At 36.6% G+C, this 24,274-nt stretch overlaps 1 protein-coding gene across 19 annotated transcripts in view; it reads left to right on the top strand.

The window, feature by feature from the left end:
- The window catches only part of LOC129792948 (CUGBP Elav-like family member 4), a 538,090-nt gene that overhangs the window by 238,126 nt on the left and 275,690 nt on the right, over nucleotides 1-24,274 (top strand). For 2 of the 19 annotated variants that reach the window (XM_055832439.1, XM_055832422.1), the window contains exon 1: nucleotides 955-1,650. The exons of 15 other annotated variants lie outside the window; for them this stretch is intronic. The gene's annotated coding sequence lies outside the window, so the exon portion shown is untranslated. Of the gene's footprint in view, nucleotides 1-907; nucleotides 1,651-24,274 lie in introns of those variants that run through there. 2 more of the 19 variants (XM_055832431.1, XM_055832438.1) reach the window with 2 other exon arrangements.

Below are 24,274 nucleotides of genomic sequence, written 5' to 3'. Positions count from 1 at the left end.
AAAGCCATTCACTTTGTACACAAACAATGTGAAAAGTGAAGAAAAAAAACTCAATACCAAATGAAATTGAATGCCATCTTGGGCGGTGCGAATTTTGTTCACGCTGAAAAAAAAATAGAGAGAAAATCAAGGGAACTTTCAACGGAGCTTTTTGGCATTAAATAGGGATTTTCGGGGGTGAATTTGGGGGTTGCCTGGTGAACCTTTAATACGCATTTACATGCGTGAAGAAAATTGTGTAGAGAAAAGCCCAGTAAAAGAATCATTTTGTTGAGCTTTTTTTGCAAATATATTGCAAACCATTCCCGTGCAGCATGTTTACATAACACGAAAATGTTGTCTGTCCCGTAGGGTTTATGCGCGCGCAAGGGTGGAAGTGTGTTACATATATCGATGAGCTTTTATTTTCTCTCATTTCTGACACGGTTTGAGGGCCCACAAATACTCGCGTGGGCTTTCACAGTGTGCCGTGCATGCACGGGTAATACGGGTGACCCGGTGAGACGGTAGCCGCAGAGTAGGACGCAAAAGCGCATGCACCGCCAATTACAAGCACCACGCATGGCACTTCTGAGCCCGTTTCCGCCCACTAGAAAGTGGGCGCACATCCGTATACAGACACGGCACCTACACATGCGAAAGCTCTCCCCCAGGGTGGAGAAATTTTACGAGCGGGGTTGAGTAATTCATCTGGGGGGCCCATGCACTGTACTGCGGTGCATTTGGGAGCGGGTGACGTCACACATCGAGGGGTAAGCCGCGGCTCCACCCACACAGTTTAGCACCTTTCTGCCACCCCGCTGAACCCCTCCATGGGCAACTCGGTACCGGCGCCGCAAATGCACCCCCAAAGGAGCTTTGGCTGCCTGTTGCTATCGCCTTTGGTACATGGAAAAGCACCCTTCTCAAGCGGCTCCCCCAAATACAAAAGCTCCCAAGAATATTTTCCAGTAGTACTCGGGCAAAACGCAAAGAATAACCAAGTGTGTCCTGTTATATTTGGTTTACTCAAACACCAATATAAAATCGTGTGACGTTTGTATAGGGTATTTTCAGTGGCTATATTTCTCAAATAAATAAAGGGTCACCACTAAATCTCTTTCGCCTATTGAAAATTTCCGAAATTTCTGACGGCAAAATTTCTGGGTGTTTTCTCAATTAAAAATTTTCCTTTAAAAAAGAAAAATATATAGACTTTCTTTTAAAAAAATATAAAAAAACGGGCTCTCATCGGAAAACGGGGTAGGGATCCCTCCGCGAGGGCCAGAACCGAAAGCTCTGTGTGAACATAAAGCGCGAGAGAAAAAGCTCTCCACGCACATTCACAAAAAAAGGATCGTCGCAGTAAAGTTGCGTATGTCACAAAGGGGTGAGGTAGTCTATATACCAACCCTGACATAACCCTAAATCTGCCAACGTAAAATTCTGTGCTGTGTGAGAAGACAAATCCATTCCAAAGTCAATTACACGTGCATTTTGTTCTCTGTACGTATAAGACATTTTAAGTAAAATAAAATAAAAAAACTTTGTAAAGAATATTAAACTATTTACTTCTCCGGAACAACAGTGCCCTTCTTCCCTTTGAAAATTTTCCTGTGTGCTTAATTATATAAGGCAGCGACAGAAAATTCATGCAGCGTCCTGACTCAGGTAAAGGATAAAATTTAATGATGAAATTTAAGTTAAAGTGTAAATGCAATGAAGTATAATGCTGCCCGACTTGCATTGCAGATAATTAATCAATTTTCACCAACAATCCTCACCTTTGATTCTCGAATCACTCGATTGATTGCATATTACACACCCCAGGGGGTTCGGCAAACCCCACCCCTGGGAGCTTTCAAGTTTCTTTCAGTTTTAAATCTTTGCAAGACAATGACCTATGCTTCTCTGTTCTAATTTAGTGGATCTACGAAAATCTTAAAGTAGCAGAAAACTATTTTCTATTTTTGTTTAAACTTATTCTTAATTTTATTTGTTTTTTAAATATTTTTGTTGGCTATGAGAAATGGTTTAAATCGAATTTGAAGATTTAATCGCTTTTAAGTTTTATTTTTTTTGTAAAAGAATTTTTTTCTAAAAGCTGAAATACTGATGAATGATTTTTTTCTTTTTTATTGTGATGAATCCTAAATTATTAATAAAATTTGCTTAATCGGTTGTCCAAGTGAACTATGTATATTATGTATCCTTATGTATCCATGTATGTATCAATCCACAGATAATTACGCTTCAGAATGAAAAACAAATATTTTTTTCTAATTTTAGCCTAATATTTAATATTAAGTTTGCTTCTGTTTGCCTGGCGGTGGCAAACCAACTTCTCTGAAACCGCTTGGCTGATCGTGATGAAATTAGATTTTTTTTAAAAACAATTCTGCTCTTAATATCTGAGATAAATAATTAAATAACGGTTCCAAATTTTAAAGAAAGTCTTAGAAGACTCTTTATTTTTTTTTTTGTATATTCGCTATTTTTTCGTGAAATTTTTCTATTTCGTCTACTAAATAACGATATAGTGAGTTTTTTCACTCTAATTTTATTTAAAAAAAAAAAAGTTAAATAACCCTGAATTTAAAAAGCTTATTTTCAAATGAAAATGGCTAAAGGCTAAGCTTCAAATGATAGCTGACAGGGTTCGGTAAATTATTTTCCTTTAAGCTATTGATTTGAAATTAGAAATAATTACAATGCATTCAAATATTACATGTGGGGCTTTACATTGATTCAAATATCGAGGGAATAATAAAAACGAATATTTGATAATTCCGAACTTTGCATCATAAGAAGATTAATTAGCGATGAAAATGCATATCAAAAAGCAAAACTAACAAAATGAACCCATTGCAATCGCATCCCACTCACACTCTAATTTTATAATTAGACTATAGTGGATGCTAATTATAAAATAATTAGAATTGGTTAATAATTAATGCCATTATTCAAAATACAATCAAATGGGTGCAACTAATTATTTTAGCATTCATCATGGCGTTTAATTCCAAAACTCTCTCTCACTCTCGGACAAGTTGTGGGAATTGCATTGCGATTTTCTCCATGTGCAATGCTTTTAATTTCTCCTTCGGGCTCCCTCACCCAAGGGTGGACACAATACGAGGGGTGGGTGAGGAGGAGGGGGAGGCGAAGAGTGTATAGAAATGCATAAGCTGATTGAGTGGATGGAAAATTTCATGCTGGATGGAAATTTGATGAAGTTGAGCCAAATTGGGGTGTATTTTGTAACTAATATTCCATTCACTATCATATGCAAACAACATGCAAATGCCAGTGGGCTAATTGTGGGGCTATTGTCTTGTGAATTTTCACAGTGGAAGATTGCACCATGGCTGCTGTTTGGTTCTGGGAGAGATGCAAAAGACGCAGTAGATTGCGTGAGGAGAGAGGAAGAAAAATCAATTGTAACCTTTTGACCTTGAAGAATATGGAGAGAAAATTCTTATTTTATTCTCAAGGAATTCAATTTTCCGCAAATTGATTAAATTTTTATTTTGATTTTATGAATTTTAAGACACTTAGCAATAAATTCTTTATTTTTTATTAACCAAAATATGCAACAAAAAAAGAATGATGATTCTTCAAGTGATGTTGTGTGTTGATTGAACTTCCATGTCGTCAGATTTTATAACGACTCTTTTCCATATACTTTATACTTTTTTTTTTAGTCAACCCAATTTCTTAGCCGAAAACTTCTTCTGTGAAAAAGCTCTTCAGTTGATATTTTTATTACCGAAGAAATTTTTATACAACTTTCACAATTCAATACAGACAATTTTCTGGTGAAATCCCCCAAGCAAAAAAAGTCTCTTCTTCATTTTTTCTCCTTACTCTACAGCAGCATCAAACTTTACGTGGCTTTTTGATTTCTGCACCGTGCTTTCGTGGAGAAAATCGTCTCGTGACAAAAAAGTGTATCTCGTGAGCTTTCCGTGGTTCTTTTTGGCCAACAATTGACTCCATTAAAAGTTTTTCACTCCACCCCCACACCCCCAACACCGCGTGTAGAAGATTTTTTGAGAGCTTGAGCCATAGCACTTGTTGTGCTCGGGATATTTCTTTTGCAAATTAGCATGGAGATGTCGTCATAATGGATATTCCATAGTGTGTGCAGTCAAGATGAAACATTTTCAATTGACGACGGTAGACAAAGGAAAAATACTGTAATTGAGTCAAGTAGATTCTTTCGCATTCATTTCTTGCAATTTTCCTTTTTTTTTTTTGTTCTCCGTCAAGGGTTCTTTTTTTCTGTGTGAGCTGAGTACTGCTGGGAGAAACATTTTCACAGGAACAGCGAAAAAGGCGCATTTAAGAAGGAGGGAGAGTTGAGGGTGCGCTATCAACTGTTTGAGTTTGAGAACCTAACCACCCCCTTTTCGGACTGCTATATGTATAAAAATACAAAATAGATTGTGCAAGAAAGTATAATTTTCGAGTTGGTTTAAACTCCTTCTGCGACATACATTTTTATGATTATTTTTATTGCTCCCATCCGTCAGTGTGTTCTTCCCTTTGCCAAAATGTACATAATTTTTCAAGCTATCGCCTCCCAACCGCCCTCCCCATGACACCATTCCACCATGACCTTTTGCACCCCATCTCGAGTGCTCTCTGTATCACATAACAACCCCTCGAGCACTCCGAGACTTTTAGTTCTTGATATTTTCTATCTTTATGGCCATGTGGAGCACACACCAGTAACTTTGATGTGCGGTTCGGTGGGTGCCTTTTCGATGTGGAGGGAAAGAGTGAAAAAAGAGCTTTTCTATCTCCATTGCTTTTCCAAGAAAGTAAGTAGAAGGGTGGAGAAAAGAGAAGAGAAGAAGAAAAAAAATCTCCAAAAGATAGGGCAACTTTAAACCCCCCAAAACCAATTCTTCACTCTCCCATTGTAGATCTATTCACTGCGACAACGATGACGAAAAATCCCACTCTAGAGATCTCTCCAATGCGCCCCTTCACCTCCCTCCCAAAAAGCTCCAAGAAGCACAAAAGTCTCTCTAGGAGCTTCTACGAGAGGGAGCTTTCGCGTAAGATTGCAATTATCTTTTTCGTCAGTTCTCTTTCTCACCATCTCTCTCCTTAAATTACTTTCGAAAATGTCATTTATACTTTTTAATTGGTTCAAATTAAAAATTTTCGTCCCTTTTATGCTATTTGTCTCCACCACTGCTGACTATGCTCCTCTTTCTGCCAATTTGCTCCTCATTGCTTTTTCTGCCTCAAATGGACAAAAAGTAGGTATGGTATACCTTTTTGCGAGTAAATTGGCAAAGTGTCGGATATTTTCCAATTAACACCCTTTGAGCTCCTTCAGGGGGTTTTCATGTTACATTCCAAGCGGAGAAAGTTATGACCTTCAGAATATTCTCTAATGTCTCATCTTTTTTTGTTTCTTAAAAATTGTTGATTCTTTGAGCTTTTTAGTTGTAAGTTCTTAAAGTGAAAGAATTGCTAAATGCGGATAAGGAGCTAAATATCTCACAATTATGACGTCATGTTTAGATTTTTGGACAAATTTTTGGAGTATTTTTCCAGCTGATTCCAGAGGATAATGGGAAGTTTCTTTGGGATTTTCCTATTCTTTTTTTTATTCTCTATAACATCACGAATATCCTGATTGTTTTCTTGCATAAAAACTGTTCTCTATGAGAAACGAATAAACTCCTTTTAACCTTCCAATATTCAGGTCTATAAGATAAGGCATTTCTCTTGAAAAATACGTTTTCTTTATTCTCTAGCTATTCAACAAGAGCTTTTTTATATGATGCTCTTATATGTATTTTTTAATTAAGAAAAAAGCTCATTCAGAGTCCTTCATCCCTATCATGCTTTATGAATTCTTCAAATACTTAATTTCCTCAAGTATAATACTTCATGGTTTATTACTTAATTTTATTAATTAAAATACTTCATTTTTCTTATTCATCTCTCAGCACATTAAAATCGACTTCATTTATAGTTCTCTTGGCAATTTATCGCACCCCTTCTTCCATTAAATGCTTTGAGTCTAAATATCTCATTCAACGTTTTTCTTTCGGAGTGATTGCATGTCAATTACAATTGCAAGAAGCTGCACCTCTAATGGTTCAATGTCATGCAATTCTCTTAAAGAAAATTCGAGGAAGTCCCTTCTTGTTTACGGGGAAGGGAAATATGACGAAAGCTTCCAGCAAGGAGGGAGAAGATGTGACTTTATAGACAATTCCATCACACAATTAGGGATGCAAACTTGAAGAGCTTTGCAAATTGCATGGGCTCAAATCAATTTTCATCTGTGTCGTCTTAATGAAGTCGTCTGGGGAATGGTTTTGTGGTTTATTTGCTGAGGTCGCCCTCAAGTGTGCCAATGTTTGTCTGCACCACACCTCAAAGGCGCTCCTGTGGACTCCCCTGTACACCCCCCCCTCCCGAAAGCGTTGCTTTTAATATTTTCTATTTTACTCCACATTATTCAGTCCACGTGGGTTGTGCAGAGAAGCTAATTAATTCCCTCTTATTTCTCTCTTTGCAGGTACGTACAATCGGGGCTATATGTCCAGCTATTTCTTGGGAATTTTCCTACATATACCTACATAATACAGGGAAAAAGCTTATAGAGTGGGGGTGGTTCATGGGATTAAGAAAAATGAGAATTAGTGAGCTGGGGAGTGGGGTAAGTAGTTCATTTTCAATTACTTAACAGAGACACACCACACACAGAGCCACATTTACAACTTCCACTCTCTTTCCTACAAGAAGAATTTATCACATTTAGCAAACAAAATAAAAAAAAATTCCTATGTAATTTATGCTTCCAATGTTGGCTAATTTGTTTATTTATAGTCAGTTGAGTACCGACGCGGTTGAATTAATTATTCAACAACTGATCATATTATTTGCGGTATGGTTGAAAATTATAAATTACCCAACTTGCAAAATTCAGTATGTTTCCCCCCAACCCTTGTAGAAAATTCAATTAGTTACCCTCCTCCGCATAGCTATCAGCGTGCAACAAACTATATATAGAGTGCGGAGACAGAGATGAGGTATAAAACTTACCTCCGCGTCCAATATAAAATATTAAATTTTGTAATTGGCATGAGTGATATACTCAACAGTTTTCCCATTCATCATGCTGGGGCTCCTCACATGGAGAACAAATTGCAAATTTCCTCAATATTCCGAGGACGTCATTTTTTTCTCCCGCAACCACCATCCATCAGCAGACTCACACAGTGTGGCCCCCTGATGCTCATAAACTATTCACTCGGCAATTATGCAATATGGTTCAGAGGGGGGAGAGAGAGAGAAGAGGCAATTAGTTTTCATTTAGCACTGTGAAAATTTGTTTTGTTTCCCCATTTAATTAGGAATGCTTGAATGTGCATCCCTATACGCATATTAAATAATAACTTGACTCCGCAAGCAAAATAGCATCGCGCGCGCATGATGAAGGTGGAAAAAGATATGAAAATTGTTTATATGAGGGCATCCCTCCGGTTGTGAGTAATAAAACCCCCTACTCATAGCTTGGAATACATGAAGTATACAATACCACGAAAGGCATGTTTGAGGCGAATGTGATGAAACGGCGTCATACAATTCGTCGTTAATTTAATAAAACTCTGCTTGTAATGACTTTACAACCACTTTTCCCGAATACATTGCTCCATTATCATTTTCACAATCGTCCAGTCGGGGTTGGAACAAAATGAATTGCACAGTATTCTACTATACGCCGCCTGCACCCCCTTCATGCAGTTAAAATTTGTAATCGAATTTGTGTCCAAAACTTCCATACAAATTCATTGCACCAACCATTTTTGGGCACATTAAACGTCCTATTAAATGCCTTATAGGGGCCTCTTCCTAGACACGTGTCAGTAAATAGATATGAGATAGAAAGATTAAATTTAGCTTTCATAATAGTGGAAACATTTTTCAAGAAAGAAAATTATGTTACCTACATACATAACAAAATGATCAAATTTTATTAATTTCGTAACCCAACAAACACCTTGCAACTTTAACTTTGGAAACTCTGAAGCAACGTTGCAAGAGAGTTTACTTCTTAGTTGCTAAAGTTGCGAATATGGTTGCATGGAAAACAATGCAGTATACTTTATCGCGATGTTGCCAAAGTTGCAAGATTTTCTTTATTATTTCAATAACTTGAAAAATTTAAGTGTTTTTGCATTCTAAAGTCTTTTCTACAACTTCTCAAAGAATAATTTACCTAAAAACACACTAAAATCTGAATTTTAAGCAAAATAATTAACTTTGAAAAAATCACCTTAAAAATAGTTGCAGGAAAGTTGCGCTAGTTGCAATAAAAATTCGAAAGAGAACAAATTTTCCTTGAAATTTAAGTTTTTTTGGACTCTAAATGAGTTTTATGCATTACTTATCCCTAAAATAATTATTTTTTATTGATAATTTATCAAAAATTGTTAATTTTATTAAATATAATTTATTTAGTTGCTTAAACGTTGCATCAGGGTATGCCGGCGCAACCCAAGCACGTTTTGTGCCTATGTTGCGCCTTTCACCGCAAGGGGCGCGTCTATCGCGAGAAATAACCCAAAACAGACAGAGAGTGGAATAGAAAAAAATGAGTCTGTCTCTTTCATTTATGTTTACAAACAGCAAAACTAGCGCCGCCCTGGTGGGTTGCTACCGAATCATTTTACAACGTTGTTGCGAAGGTTGCTGCATCGTTGCCTCAGAGTTGCAAAAAATGTCTAACATGGCCGACGGCATAAAAAAGTTGATTTTTATTTCATTATTCCGAGCAATTGGGAGCCCAAAATGATGTGGGAAGGCTTTCTTAGGGATAGTTGGGTGCATTACTTGTGTTTAAATAATTAATTAAAAAAAATTAAATTTTTGACCCCTAAAAAAATTATTTTTTGGTTAAAAAAATTAAGAAAATTGAGATGGGAGCATCATTTAAGTTCCTTTGAGGCGATTTCATGACGGTAGAACTGCATGGCATATTTTTTTTCATTTGGAAAAAATCTAAAAACTCTATTATTAAATAATATAAATTATCCATTAGAGTTTGTCATTTATTATGATGGGAATATGGACGCCATATGATTATTATGAGTGTGTACCATATTTCCCTCCATTTATGACAGCGGAATGTTTTGAAATATTTTTTGAAACATTTTTGTTTCTAAAAATTTTAGTTGCGAGACGGTATACGGGAAAGGATATTTCAGAGTTTTGCAACGTTGAGATTACTAGTTGCGGCAACGCAGATATCTATTGACCATCTACTTCGAGGCAACACAGATATATACCGTTAGACATGGTTGCATTGTAGTAAATGTAACTCCGCGCAACGTTTAGGCAACTATCAATGGTTTGTTGGGAACTTTATATACAAAGTGCACGATATAATGTATATTAGAAAATTCAAAAAAAAATCATTATAAGGGTAGTTTTTTTTTAAATTATTTTTTAATATATTAAGGGATGATCCAATAAATTATGGAAATTGTGACAAAATAAATTGCTTAAGTTCAAATGGATGATGAAAATTAATTTCAATAAAAGAAAATACCCTTAAAGCAGCTAAGAACTCCTAAAAATATTAAATTTTAGTTAATATTTGGCAATGTATGTTGAATACACTAAAAAAATAATTTTTTTAATTTCAAAATTTACCTAAAAACACGTTAAATAATTCTTAAATTAATAGAATTATTCCACTTTTCCTTTATTAGTTTATTCAACTCCACAATCAAATCTGAATTTTCATGAAAAACTAGAAAACTCCGTACGGCAAAATGCTTTATCTAGCCATTTATACAGGAAAATAAGCTTTTTTTTTTAATAATTAAGATTTTTATATGAAGGGTGTATTAGAGAGGGTTGGGAGTGATGTAGGTAAAATAACAAAGTGTCTTAAGAAATACATTGCTTAGAACATTGTTGAAAAAATAATGGAATCTTTATAAAAGGAAAAAGGAGGAAGGATCAATATGCATAATAATTCTTTCTGAGCGTGCAATGAATATTATAATGATCAATTCAACTATTTAGGAGAAATTTACTTCATATAGTAAACAGACAGACAAACAGACAGACAAACAGACAGAATATTTACGAATTTTCTAACAGATTTTCTGATTTTCTTTCTTATTTTAATTTTTAGGATTTTCAGCTTAAAAACATTTTTAATTTTTTCACAAATCACTAAATAATCCTACAATATATAATTTTTAACTTTAGTGCAGACAATGTCTATTCAACGAGTCCTTTCGTTTAACGATAGCATACAACCAGCATAGTCAATGCAGAAGGATAGTGTGTTGTGTGTGGGTTTGAGGCTGGTGAGACAACCCAAAAGGATAATATACAGGGTGTGTGTGTGTGTGCTGTGAAATCAGAGCAAAAGTGGATGGATTTATGGATGTGCAATACCCTTCCGATGGGTGTCCTGTCACAATCAGCTGAGGGTGGTCCATTGCCCTGGGGGTGGGATGGGATAGCGCAATGTTACTTTAATAGTTCGTTTGGTGCACTCCGTGAGTCGGTTGTTATGATCGTCTCACATAAACTGATCCATAATCCTGAAACATTTGCCCACCATGGAATCATGAGTCTTTGCTCGACGACCCTTTGGTTCGGTACGCGCCGGGGGTGGGTGGTTTCGGGGGCATCGAGCAACTTCATTGAGTTTTATGTTTACCATAGCTTGAGGGGGGGCTATGGTGCTGCACTTCCCGCATCCACCTCCACCCCCGCGTTATGGTGAATTTCGGTAGCGTCCTCGTGAAAGTTGCGGAGGATGGAATGCAACTTTCATACCAAATTTAATGCAAACACCCCCCAAACCCCGTGCTATGTGTGCAAGGAAAGAGCCACCCAGACGGGGGTGGTGTGCGGAATTGATGGTGTTCCCAGAGACGACAATATGGATGCAGTGGATGCTCCCCCATACAAATCTGCCCACACGGTGCTTTTGTATTGTAAGACAAACTGTGTTACACCATGACGGTGTCTATGGAGTGACAGATATTGAAGATTGATGGAATATGCAGTGAGAATGCGACGTAGGGTGTGGTTGGGAAAATGGAAATTCCCCAGCCCATGCTTTCTTCTCACTGGGTGCACCATCTTCCCCATACCCCCATCACAGCTCTGACTGAAGAATGAGAAAACGCCTGCATGGCATCGTACCCCAACACTGCAAACTTGACACTCTGACAACAAAGGAATTTCCTTCAAAACCCATAACGTTCTCTCTACCCAAAGCAACGCATCACCCTTCCGTTTCCCGGGAAATTTTGTGATTTGATCCGATATTTCAATTACTTGGATTTCCCATGCAATAATCTGCAATTGGTGATTGCTGTCCCCGTAAATTTCAAAAGGATTGCATCACTCCCGAAAATTCTCATGTGGTATGGGCATTGCCAGGATTACACAAGATTTTCCATCAATGCACCTCTCATGCCCAACATAATATGCCATTTGAGTGTTGCGTACACCCTGGCATATACGGAAAATGATCAAAATATTGCAGAAATAGCTATCTAGGTACATAACATTCCAGTAATCTCTTTGTGTTTTGAAATGTCTGCAGTAGATTAAGGCAAAACTTGATTTATTGACTGGTTTTGCTAAAATTTACCTTTGAGGGCTCGCTACCTACTTTAAGAGTCACTATAGGTAGCTCCTACTAAAAAAAACATTAAATAGGGAAGAAATTAGGAAATATTCCAGACTAATATTTTAAATTTCAATTCCGTAAGATTTCCAATATTTAAGCTTAGTCGGTTAAGTCTAACCGCATTTAGTAAACGTAGTTAGATTAGAAAATTTCGTATAATGTAAAACTTTTGCAAGAAAGTGTAGATGAGACAAACGAAATACATTGAAGCAAAATTGCACAAGCTCTACAAAATGTTAGACCATAGGATTTCTGTGGCAATAATCCCGCCTTAAAGTGTCACAGTTTGTCCATTTTATATTGCCCATCACACAGTCCCTTTAACCCTTCCACAACATCTCTCGCAAGGACTTTCAGAGGGACTTTCGGGTTGTCCTGATGGTGATTCATCCCCCATATTGTCGTTAACCCATTACATTCCAGCACGTAATAATTTTTTTTCGTCTGTCTTCAGTGATTTCTCCATCAATCTGGTCATTTTCATGCCCCCCATGTGGTAATCTTTTAGCATCCTCCCTGTATATCCCTCATTGTAGCTTCCGTCTCCTCCGAAACGAAGTGGGTGGTACTATGAAGGGTTAACGTGGCCAGTAAAACTGTCTCAGCCATCATTTCCCTGGTTGCAGTTAACGACGAGAGTATCATTTAAGTTGCATGAGACGCCAAAATGCCCCACCATAAAATGTGCTATGTGGATTATGTGAGCATGAAGTGCTTTCCCCTCCCCGCTGCCCCCCGTATGAAATGCTCCCAAAAGCTCCCTCCATCGAATTTCGATGATAGCGATTTGATTGTGCAACTTTATGTACTTTTCGTCGCATATTGTACCAAGTATCTGGTGGATGTGTTTTCCATCCCATGCACACACACACTCACAAGTTTGTCATAGGGAAACTCACACAAAATGGTGGGATGAAAAAGCTTTCCCAAAATACCATCCGTCTTCGTTGTGTGTGCCTTTGGAACAATTGGCAATTTTGAGGGTGGAAAAGGGACGTGCGCCGAAGAAACATAAAACGCGTCAATTAATGTGATTAAATTCCACTTTCTTGTTTATGCACTTTCCTTCTCAATGAGATTCAGTCGTCCCCAAGTCGAACTTCTCATGGGCAGGAGGCTCATATTGTGAATGACGGAGGAGCTGAGTATTACTACTCAATAAATGATGAGAGCATTGAAATATTTTAAGGTTTAAACTGATTTAAATCTCAAAATAATTCTTAAATGTAGAGAAAAATGCATAAAAATGCTTCAAAAAATATTTAATATTCACTCAAATATTTAACTGAGGCTCAAAAATATTGAATGTCCTAAAAATATTTATTCTTATGTAGATTCTATTCTACATTCGGTTAAAATTAATCATTTACCTTCGCTTTAGGAACTAATTGAATCTAACTTTGGAAGAACAAATATTTTAAATTAGGAAGTGATTGATTTTTTTAATTAATATTATATTATTCTTTTATATTCAATCTTGTAATTATTCTTCTAAAAATATTATTTATCCTTTATTCAAATTGCGAATAAATTGACAGAAAATTGAAAAAGTGCAAAAAAGATAAAAATCATCAAAACTAAACAATAAATTTGTCATTTGTTGATGCAAGCGACGCACATTCTAGCCATTCTCTTTATTTCTTCACTACTGAAACTCACCCCCCAATCGTACTCGTTGGAATTGAGAGCACCTCGGAGTATTGTTTAGTTTTCCGCTGGAGGAATGAACTGATAAATAATTCATTGCTTCCATCTCTTTCCAATACGATTGTAGATATATAAAGGCTTTTATAGGACACACAATATTTATTTACGAAACGCTTCTCTGCAACTAATAAGACCTAGCCCTAGACACTTATTAATAAATCCACAGAATGATATCAATTATTGGACCCAAAAGACGATCTTTGGGATAAAGATAAAAGCTCCCCTGAGAGGTTTGAAAGCTTCATTCTCACAATATTTTTGCGAGGGGGTGTGAATGCAGATGAATTAATTGATTCGCATGGCACACCGGTTTAGATCAATTTTTCCCTTCGTTTCATCACATGGAAAATCCCCTTCTGGAGTGCGCATCAAGGAGAGAGTATAAAATGTCTCGACATTTTAATTATCCTTCCAATCTCCTCCAGCGTAACACAATATATAAACGCTAAACCGGCATAAGACACCCCGCAAACACAAAAAGAGCCACCCCTCGTTGCCATTTCATCCCTGTATCAACATCGTCATCTTTATCTCCCAAGGATTCTCATGAGCAACGGAGCAAGGTGTGTTTTTGTTCTTTAATTATTTCAGTCCTCGCCCCCACCCCGTGGTGCTTCTTCGTCACCCAGCCATTCACAAAATATACCTGCCTCATAGACTCTACGGCGTATACATCCCCGAAAACTTTTGCTGCACACACACCATGGGATTCCGTCGCAGCCTCTATTTTGATATCCTTCTCCAATTTAATTTTCACGTGTTTTCAAGCGAACCACGCTCTGGCAAATTATTAAATTTCCATTGTCTTGAATCAAAATTGAATTTAGTGTGGAATTAAATGCGGCGAATCAAGTAAAATAAAAAGATTTTTTTTCGTCTTTCAACATTCTGAAGTTTGCATATTTCCGTTTAAACCGTATGCTTTGCATTTTGGACAAAAATGCAAAAAATCGGCTAAGCTGGTTAAGCTGTTTAGTCAATTTCGTGTTTGAATATTTCATTAAAAATCAGTCATATCTGCGGTTTTACTTATCCCACTTTGATCAAATCTGCCTACAATGAACATTTTGGACTTGGCTTTGAACTTGCAAAATCGGTTAAGCTGATTGCCGTTTAGTCAATTTCGTGTTTGAATATTTCGTTAAAAATCAGTCATATCTCTGGTTTTACATATCTGATTTTGATCATATCTGACTCCAGTCAAAGCTCTTAAGCTTTAGAACTTTCTAGAATCTTCTAAGTTTAAAAAACGATCGCTAGAGACGCTAAAATCAAAAATAATCACATGATAGAAACTTCAAATTCAATTAAATGAAGGAAAATTAAATCTAAAATTCGTTTAAAATCAACTGAAATCATTTTTTTTAAAAATATTTCTTTCCATTTAAGCTTTTTAATCATTCCATTGCACTGACATGACTTGTAGCTCCTGCTTCAATAATTAAGGAACATTCCAAAATTAGTTTCCTAATGAACACCTGTTCCATTGACATGCGATTTAAGATTTAACAAGGACCACCATTTGCACAATACAATCCTGGTGAAAGGTACATATAGACATATTTTATTGAAACGATTTTATTCCCGGTGCAACGATAAAATCATCGAATGGCAAATGGGGCATTTCATGTAGGAGAAAATGTTAACCTCAGAGGAAGACATGGATGGGATGAGGGAGTGTATCTGTGACATGCTGGCAAAGTGCTTCCGTGGCTGACCATGGAGAGTTTTTGAATTAAAATTTGCATCAATGATGCCGCTTCTTTCCTGCAGCATCCCCAACAATGGTGACCAATTTGGCGGCGACTTGCGACAGACTCTGCCCAGGTTGATAAATCCTGGGGGTATTGTTGCTCGATGGACAATGCGGGGGAGCTAAGGTAGAAATTGTGGGAGTACAATAAGAGGAGAGATCGTGTAGTGTGTGCCGGTAAAATGCCTTTCATCGAGGATAGAGGCTCAAGGGTATATATGGATGGATATTATAATTGGGATGCTCAAAAGAGCGTTAAATTGCGATTCTGGTGGAAGCCCTGTGTGTTACTATCAGTGGTGTTTTTGGAATATAGTATATATACATATATACCCTTTGCACTAGATGGAGAAAAATGCGAGCCTGGCTGTATGAATACACCCCCAAATCTATATAGTCATGCGGTGCTGAATTTCAATTGAATGCGGATCAACGATTGAAAAGAGCTCACATATAGGCCTGAAGTTAATTCAAAGCACTATATTGCAGCGGGATTTTGGTACAACAGGACCTCATCATCTCAACAATATTAATTCCTATCTAAAGATTAAATTTACAACTCCCCCAACCCCCTTTTTTTGGGGGCTTTTCAGGTAATTTTCAAAATCATGGCAAAAGCCCGGAAAACCCGCCCCCCGCAAAATGATGTTTAGAACTCCCATATTCGCTTCACAGCTCATAATCTCAAAACTATTATTTAATAATACATCGCATCCACACAAAATCAACCCCTTTTTCTCACTCACAAGCCCACACACATACACACATGAGGGGGTATTAATTGTTTAGTGGACTTAAGCACCCTTTTCGTGTGCTGAAAATTCATCCACATTACAATGTTAATGCCATATACTAAAGCACGCGGTAAGGTTCCTGATTTACCTCTCACTTTGCTGTCGATCTCGGGAGCATTAAATTTGTTGTTAAATTAAGGTTATTTTGCATTACAGCATGATTTTGAATTGATTAAATACCATTTAGTGGTATATTTCACATGGGAAATAAATGGTAAAATTTACTTTTAAAGAGAAATTAAGGGATGATTTAATTATTGTGGAGAATTTAGGGGTTGTATGAGCTATTTTTGAGACAATTTTGAAGGTAAAAAAAATTAAAACTTTGATGAATTTTTGTTAAATATTGATTAAAAGGTATTTTCGGTATTTTAGGAAATAATTTTAAATCGATTTAACTTCCAGTTAGTTCCTCGGTGCAAAATTAAAATTCTTACTTAGAAAACTCACGTTTTCACAAAGCTTTCGGCACCATTTTGAGCTTTCACCAGTAGCTTTTCAAAGAGAGGCAATTAAAGGCTGAAGCAAAATTACTTACGTCGCTTGTCGGAAAATTAACACGTAATTTAAATATTTAGAATTTTGAATATGTTTTTCCCGTTTGTTCTTGTAAATCAATGCATATTAAATCATTCCATATCTAATCCCTAAATATCTTTATAAGATTTCTTAAATATTCTTTGAAAGCCAAGAAATCCTTTCAAAATAGAGGCAGTCATTTATCAAATTTTCAGACACTTTTGGCAAAAGAAACCTTTTGAATTCATCAATCCGCCTCTCAAGTTTCCTTCAATGCCTTCAATAGTCGCATATACATAATGCATTCTAAATAAAATACTAAATGGCAGCCAATGAAGGGTGAAAGCACCGCATAAGGGTTGACTTTTCTGCTGCGAAAACTTCCCGCAAGAATGCACAAAACTATGCCATTGAAAAGTTGCCGCCAGGATAATGGACAATTGAGTGCCGTGGCGGGGAGTTTTTGGCGGAAAAGTGCTGATTTTTCAATTTCACCAAGAGCACAGAGAGGGTAGAAGGAAAAAAAATGAAAAACACGGTCCACCCGCTGAGTGACAAATGTTGATGGCACAAAAAGTTGTTTACAGCAAAATGCACACCGTGAGCCTCAATTCTCGAGGCGCCACATATACCCTCGGAGAAAAGGAGAGAACACGGGAGGTGCCGCGTGGTGCACGAAAAAAAGATCAAATAATGGTGGAAAACTTTTCACATTGCAATTTTCCGAAGAAACCTCGTCAGAAGGGGGTTGCATGTGGAGTGCACTGGTGGGTGGGTGGATGAACAAAAAAAATGTTGCTTAAAATATCGATAGGTTTCGCCCACAAAAGAGCGCTAGACAAATTGATTGAATGGCAGGAGGAAATCACTGAGTAAGAATGGCGGGACAAACTTTGATATTTTTCTTCTCAATTGAATACTGCCTCGGGAATTCCTTTCTTTCCGCCCCGAGGACTTTTTGTGCGCCGTCAAAAGCGCAACTTTTTGAGTGGGTATCATTTGCGAGAAGAGTTGTAGTTTGTTTGGGGCTCAGAAAAACTGCCACCATTGCCCTTTTGTATCACAAATAGGGGAAGAACCTTAAGGGATGAAGAACACACAAGCCAGGTGTGGGCTCCGGGGGTGATGTACCTTTTGCAATTCAAAATTAGAATATTTTTCCCCCGGAAAATTCGATGCAATATTTTACCTCTTGATGCGAGAGAGCTAAATTCTTCCAATGCAAATGGAACTCACGCCCTAAATTGAAATTACCCAACAACAACCATTACCTGTGTAGGTATAGCGTTGTTGGGGAAATTATATCGTAACAACGTATTGAGAGAAGGGTGAGTTCGCGAAGGAGATTAAATTCCATGTAAAATTCAACTGTAATACATTTGCAAACAATGATGAATTCTGTTTGTGAGTTCTTGGAGTGCGATTAAAAGGTATACACGCCCTTAACAGAAGCTCTCGCAATCCCTCTTCTTCTTTCCTTTTTCCCACCATTTTCATAATTTCACAAATTCATTTGGGAGGGGACGCACAAAATTGTTGCTCATCGGAAAACTCGTTGCACTCAGAAAAAAGTGTTAAAAGTACGATTTATCGAATATTGGGCTCTATTCAGGGAACAAGAAACCCTTGATATCTTGGAAATTTGTACTGAAATCTTAAAATTTCAGAACAAATTTTCATCAAAGATTTCAAGGACTTTTTGGTCGCTGAATAAAACCGATTTTTGGAATAAAAAAGATATGAAAAAGAATCTATTAGTTTTGATTTGTTAAAGTCTGTCTATACTAATTTATTTTCTCTTTGTCTCTTTCCAGGTAAGTTAAACATATACAGATACATAGTTCAGCAACAGATGAATTTTAGGACTTTCAACTCAAGTAAGCTATATAGGTAATATTAAAAATTTAGTCTCTCAATTGATTTCCCAATGTTTTTCTTTATAAAAAGCTCAATTTTGGGCTTTCTTTTCATTCTTTTACCCTAAATGAAAAAAAAAGAAAATTCTTCTGAGTGCAAGAAGTCCCCCAACCACCTGGCATAAGGAGCATTCTGGTGTACAAATAGAGTGTGTGGCAACACAATATTTAAGTATGCTTCTTTACCATTCACCTTGTAATTGATTTATAATAGTGCTTCGGGTCTTGAGCGCCGGTAGAATGTAATTTATTGCCAAGCGCTCAGCCGTGTGGCTTCCATCCTGGCAAATTTGCCACCAACCTCCCCTCTCGCCTCCTAGCAAACCCCTGCGTGGTACGATCCCAACTGGGAAATCAAACATACAATTGTCAGCGCAGTGGAGCAGTATTTTTTTTTCGGCTCAATGTAGGGGGTGGAGGACTCCCTCGAACAAAAAAAAGAGGCACACACATGAGCGCTCCAAGCGAAAAAGTCATGGCAATGTTTCGTCTCCCCTCTCACCATAAAATCAATTTATTAACGATCAACTAAATATTTTTTACGATTCATTTGATTTTTATTGTTATTACGATTTCAATATCCTCAAGCAATTCGGTGAAATGAATTGAATATTGCCGATGAATTAAAATGGGGAAAATTTATTGAAAAGATTGAGAATATAAAAAGGAAATCTTTCATTGATTTTTATTTTATTTTTGCAACACAGGATTAATCGGGAAAATTGATCTTAAACAGAAAGGAGTTTACCTGATTTTATCTGGGAATCTGAATTGTTTTTTTGCTTTTTTCTCTAATCTCATCTCTTTATTAGTTGGTGTTCCACTTCGTGGCCAACACCAAGTATTGTAATCGTCGGAAAAACCGACCACCTCAGATCGGGCTCAAACTTGGTATGAGCACGTTTTAGACATCCCACATTACGAAAATGGTGGTGGAAAATTTTTGATCCGGCCGGCCTGCCGGCCTGCCGGTGGTCCAAACTTTGCCTTATAGCTCGAGAACGGTAACAGATAGAGACTTCTGGTTTGAAGTTTTCTATAGAAATGTGGGTGTAAAATTTCAATTTTTCGCATTTTCAAAATCCAAGATGGCCGCCATCCGCCATTTTGAAATACTGTCAACCACTTCCCTTACAGCTAGAGGTCTGAAATTTTAGTATGTTGTAGAGCTCAGTGAGACGTTTTCATCGACAATTCATACTTGAAAATCGGTCAAGCGGTTTAGCAAATATGGCGGCCTAAAGCAAAAAGTGTTTTTTCGATATATCTCGAGACGGCTTGACCGATTTTGATCATCTTGGTATCAAATGAAAGGTATTGAGAAGCCCTACAACTGTCTAGAACATTCCAAGTTCCAAAAACGTCCGCAAGAGGCGCTAAAAACAAAAACAAAAATTGCCCAACTTTAAGGGGCAATATCTCCGAATCCCCATTAGGCAAATCTTTTAAATTTTGATATGTTGTAGCCTGACTAATAATCTTGTACCACTCCGAAAATGAAGAAATTCTATGTCACCGTTTAGAAGATATGGCCATTTGAAAAATTCTTGAATTTGAAAAGTTCTAAGAGCCATATCTCCTGAACTGCTTGTCCGATTTTGCTCAACTTGGTATCAAATTAAAGGTTTTGCAAAACTCTACAACTTTCTAGAACATCAGAAACCTCTAGAACTATTCCTTCATGATAAAAAATGCCAAAGACTGTTTTGGTGAAACAAAAATCCGCCATTTTGTGTTCTAGTGGTGACCTTGAAATGTATCGAAACATATGTCAGATTATAGCTTATTTCAATACCTTTCCAAAACTAGTCAAGAAATTTCTGTAGGTTTTATAGAACTTGAGATATGACCATTTTTATGCATCAAATTACTGAATTTTACAAAAAAAAATCAACTTTGCCTACTAATACTGATCACAAATCGTATTATAACGCATAAACTAACTTCTATACGTTGTGGGACACCAACTCTTATAACTGGACGCGTTATTATTGACTTAATATTTTCTTTGTCTCATTCAATTTCTTTTTATTAAAATTAATCTTGAGCCCCTTAAATCCATGAATTCCTAGATTATGAGTATCTAAAACCTAAAAAAACCTCAACATTTAAGCAAAAACCGTGATTAACCCTGTCTCTTTTAGAACGAATAACCTCAAACGCCCAAATAGCATTAATTCAAATTTCATTTGGCAATCAAAATTTGATTTTTTATTTGCAAAAGAAGTTATCCCGCACTCTAACATTGTGAGAAAAGAGTTTTTCATATTCCAATATCCTTCCACCAAATAAAGCAAATAAGAGTATAAAATTTAAAATTAATAAAATATTGATAGATCCATTTGACCATGATTCGCATGCTATTGAGAGTACATTTTCTCTTCTCGACTTCCACTCAATTTATCCCTCTCCGGAAAATTCAATATCGTCGCAATAAAGTTTCCAGGTATGGTTATATATGGTTGAAAAACATGCGGACCGACAACTCTTTGATTTGGCAATAGGGTGTGGTGCCCCAGAGCACCGATCAAATATCATTTTACCCTCGTAGAGGTGGAAAAACAAAATAATACATTCATATCGCGATATTTGATGATTTTAATCATCAAGGAGGGATGGTGTTAAAATTTTGGGAAATATATTTCGGACAAATTCAACGAGGGGAATTTATTGGGGGAATGGGGGGTTCCAATGAAAAATCTGTTTGCCATTTTCGGGGGAAAAAAGACCATCAAAGCTCACTATATAAAATATCACAAATTAGGAGAGTAAAAGTCAATCATAACGCGTCCAGTTATTAGAGTTGGTATACCACAACGCGGATGGGTCAGTCTATGCGTTGTTATTTAATTTGTGAGTAGTATTAGTAGGCAAAGTCGATTTTTTGTAAAATTAAGCAACTTGACAGATTAAAATGATTATATCTTAAGTTCTATTAGACCTACAGAAATTTCTTGACTAGTTATGGAAAGCTATTGAAATAAGCTATAATCTGATGTATATTGCGATACATTTCAAGGTCACCTCCAGAACACAAAATGGCGGATTTTTGTTCTACCAAAACAGTTTTTTGCACTTTTTGTCCACAAGGAATGGTTCTAGTGGTTTCTGATGTTTCGGAAAGTTATAGAGTTTTGCAAAACCTTTAATTTGATACCAAATTGAGCAAAATCGGACAGACGGTTCAAGAGATATGGCTCTTAGAACTTTTCAAATTCAAGAATTTTTCAAATGGCTATATCTTCTAAACGGAGACATAGATTTTCTTCATTTTCGGACTGATGATAGATATTGAGTCAGGCTACGACATATCAAAATTTAAAGGAAATCTATAACAGATGTTCGGAGATATTGCCCCTTAAAGTTAGGCAATTTTTGTTTTCGATTTTAGCGCCTCTTGCGGATGTTTTTGAAACTTGGAATGTTCTAGACTGTTGTAGGGCTTCTCAATACCTTTCATTTGATACCAAGATGGTCAAAATCGGTCAAGCCGTTCTCGAGTTATATTGAAAAAACACTTTTTGCTTTAGGCCGCCATATTTGCTAAACCGATTGACCGATTTTCAAGTATGATTTATTGATGAAAACATCTCACTGAGCACTACAACATACTAAAATTTCAGACCTCTAACTATAAGGGAAGTGGTTCACGGTATTTCAAAATGGCGGACGGCGGCCATTTTGAATTTTGAAAATGTGAAAAAATGAAATTTTACACCCACATTTCTATAGAAAACTTCAAACCGGAAGTCTCTATCTGTTACCGTTCTTAAGATATAAGGCAAAGTTTGGCGCACCGGCAGGACGGCAGGACGGCAGGACGGCAGGACGGCAGGACGGCAGGACGGCAGGACGGCAGGCCGGCCGGATCAAAATTTTTCCACCACCACTTTCGTAATGTGGGATGTCTAAAACGTGCTCATACCAAGTTTGAGCCCGATCTGAGGTTGTCGGTTTTTCCGACGATTACAATACTTGGTATGCCACGATTGTGGTATACCAACTAAATTGAGATTAATGTGAAAATTGTAGATAAAAGATAAAATATAGTAGAGCTTCGTAATGTGAGGATTTTTTTCAATTCTTCTCTTGATCAATTTTGGAATTTTTCTGTGACGATGTGAACGTGAAAAGCTTAAAAATGATAAATGAAAATTCGCCTAAATTCAAAGTTTAAATTGGAAAAATGTTACTGCGAAGCACCACTGTATTGCATTTTGGAAAATTGTTTTAAAAGTTTTGAGAATAAAATAGAAAATCTTTCTTGTTCATTATCTATTGATTTTTTCTTAGAAAGAATAAATAAACATAAATTTTGATGAAGTTTTTAAAAAGAATTAAAAAATTCGAACGTTTGAAATATAATAAATAATAATTTTCTGCCGAATCTATTTATTTAATTGAAAATCTATAACTAAGGGATGGTCACGTTATTTTGGAAACTCTACAGGAACAAAATGGCCAAAATGTGAGAATTTCAAATAATTTTTTTGAGCACAAAAATTAATTTTCTAAATTGAAAATACTGAATTCTTATCAATATTTGGCCATTTAACAAGAGTGCAAGCAAATTTCGAATTTTTGGTTTCAAAATTAGCTTGAAAATCGCTCTTGAAAGTCCCCGAGTTTCCAAAATAACGTGACCATCCCTTATTTTAACAAAGTAGGTAGTAGATTTTTTTTAATTATCAAAATTCTTTTGGGCGTTTTCCCCTGACAGTTGAAAAAACAATAAAAAAAAACAATTAAAAAAACAAAAAAAAGTGCCTTAGAGTAATCTTCATTGGAAGATAAAAATTAAAGAAAATGGAAAATTCTAAAATATTTTCAAGATAAAAAAAAAGAATATTCCAATTCAACTCTGTTGCAATTAGTACATGGGTTTGGTATATTAAATTCCTCACAATTGAGGGATCAATTGTAATCAGAAAGCACTTGGACAAAATGCGGTATGGGGGGTTTTTGTGGAAAACACTGTGTGGGAAAATGTAAATCTCTTCACTATATATGTGAATACATATTATGCTATATGTTAGTACATTTTTGGATCATGGAAAATTCATCTCTTCTCCGGAATTGATATAAATCCTGTGAGTAAAGAGTGCAAATTGTGGATTCACGACGGAATCTCTCAGCAGCAATCGATCAGGGGTATAAATTTTCCGATGGCGTGGGTCAATTTCCCCGGGAATGGGGTGGGGGTGAATGTATAAAAGTGATGGGAAAAATGCGAATTGGAAGCGTGTGTCTGTGAATAAAATTTCAGTATCACTTCCCATTGCTTAAGTACCAACAGTTCGGGTAAGGTGGCGTGTGCGGACACCGAACATGGAAAAATGAAAATTGGAAAGGGGACGAAAGGAGAGCTAATAGATGAAATATGCTGCAAGAACTTGGGAATACATTAAGTTAAAAGGGGTGCAAAGTGTCTCCGAATTCATGAAAATATCGCATAAAGTGTCAAATCGCTGCCTAGCTTGTACGTGTCTTTGAATTTTAAAGACATATTTAGCAAGTTTTCTCACACCCCCTACGGCGGCATCTCGAATAAATCTTGGAGATTCCCATGAGGGGAGTATGGGGCACGCTGGAATTTTCCCGCTGCTTGTACACATTTGAATTCTCGCAGTGTAAACGGTGAATGTTGATGCTACTTGCTGGAAAATAGTGAATATGCAAATGGGAGGAAAATTCACTTTGAATAGTCAACAGTCTTCATTGAGCCTGTGCATGGTATGAGTACCACAAGGATGCGCCTCAGTTCATTGCAAAATCTTTGGGCAACACAGCCTAGTAAAGGGGCTTTCAATTGCATTTTCGCTGCTCTCTGTTTCTATTAAAACTTCATTTTCTAGCAGTTTTCCGAAAAAAAAAGAAACATTTCAGTTTAATTTTATAAAGTCAA

The sequence above is a fragment of the Lutzomyia longipalpis genome, chromosome 3 (assembly GCF_024334085.1).
Source record: "Lutzomyia longipalpis isolate SR_M1_2022 chromosome 3, ASM2433408v1".
NCBI lineage: Eukaryota > Metazoa > Arthropoda > Insecta > Diptera > Psychodidae > Lutzomyia > Lutzomyia longipalpis.
Note: the sequence above shows the minus strand (reverse complement) of the source record. Positions and strands in the feature narration are given on the sequence as shown.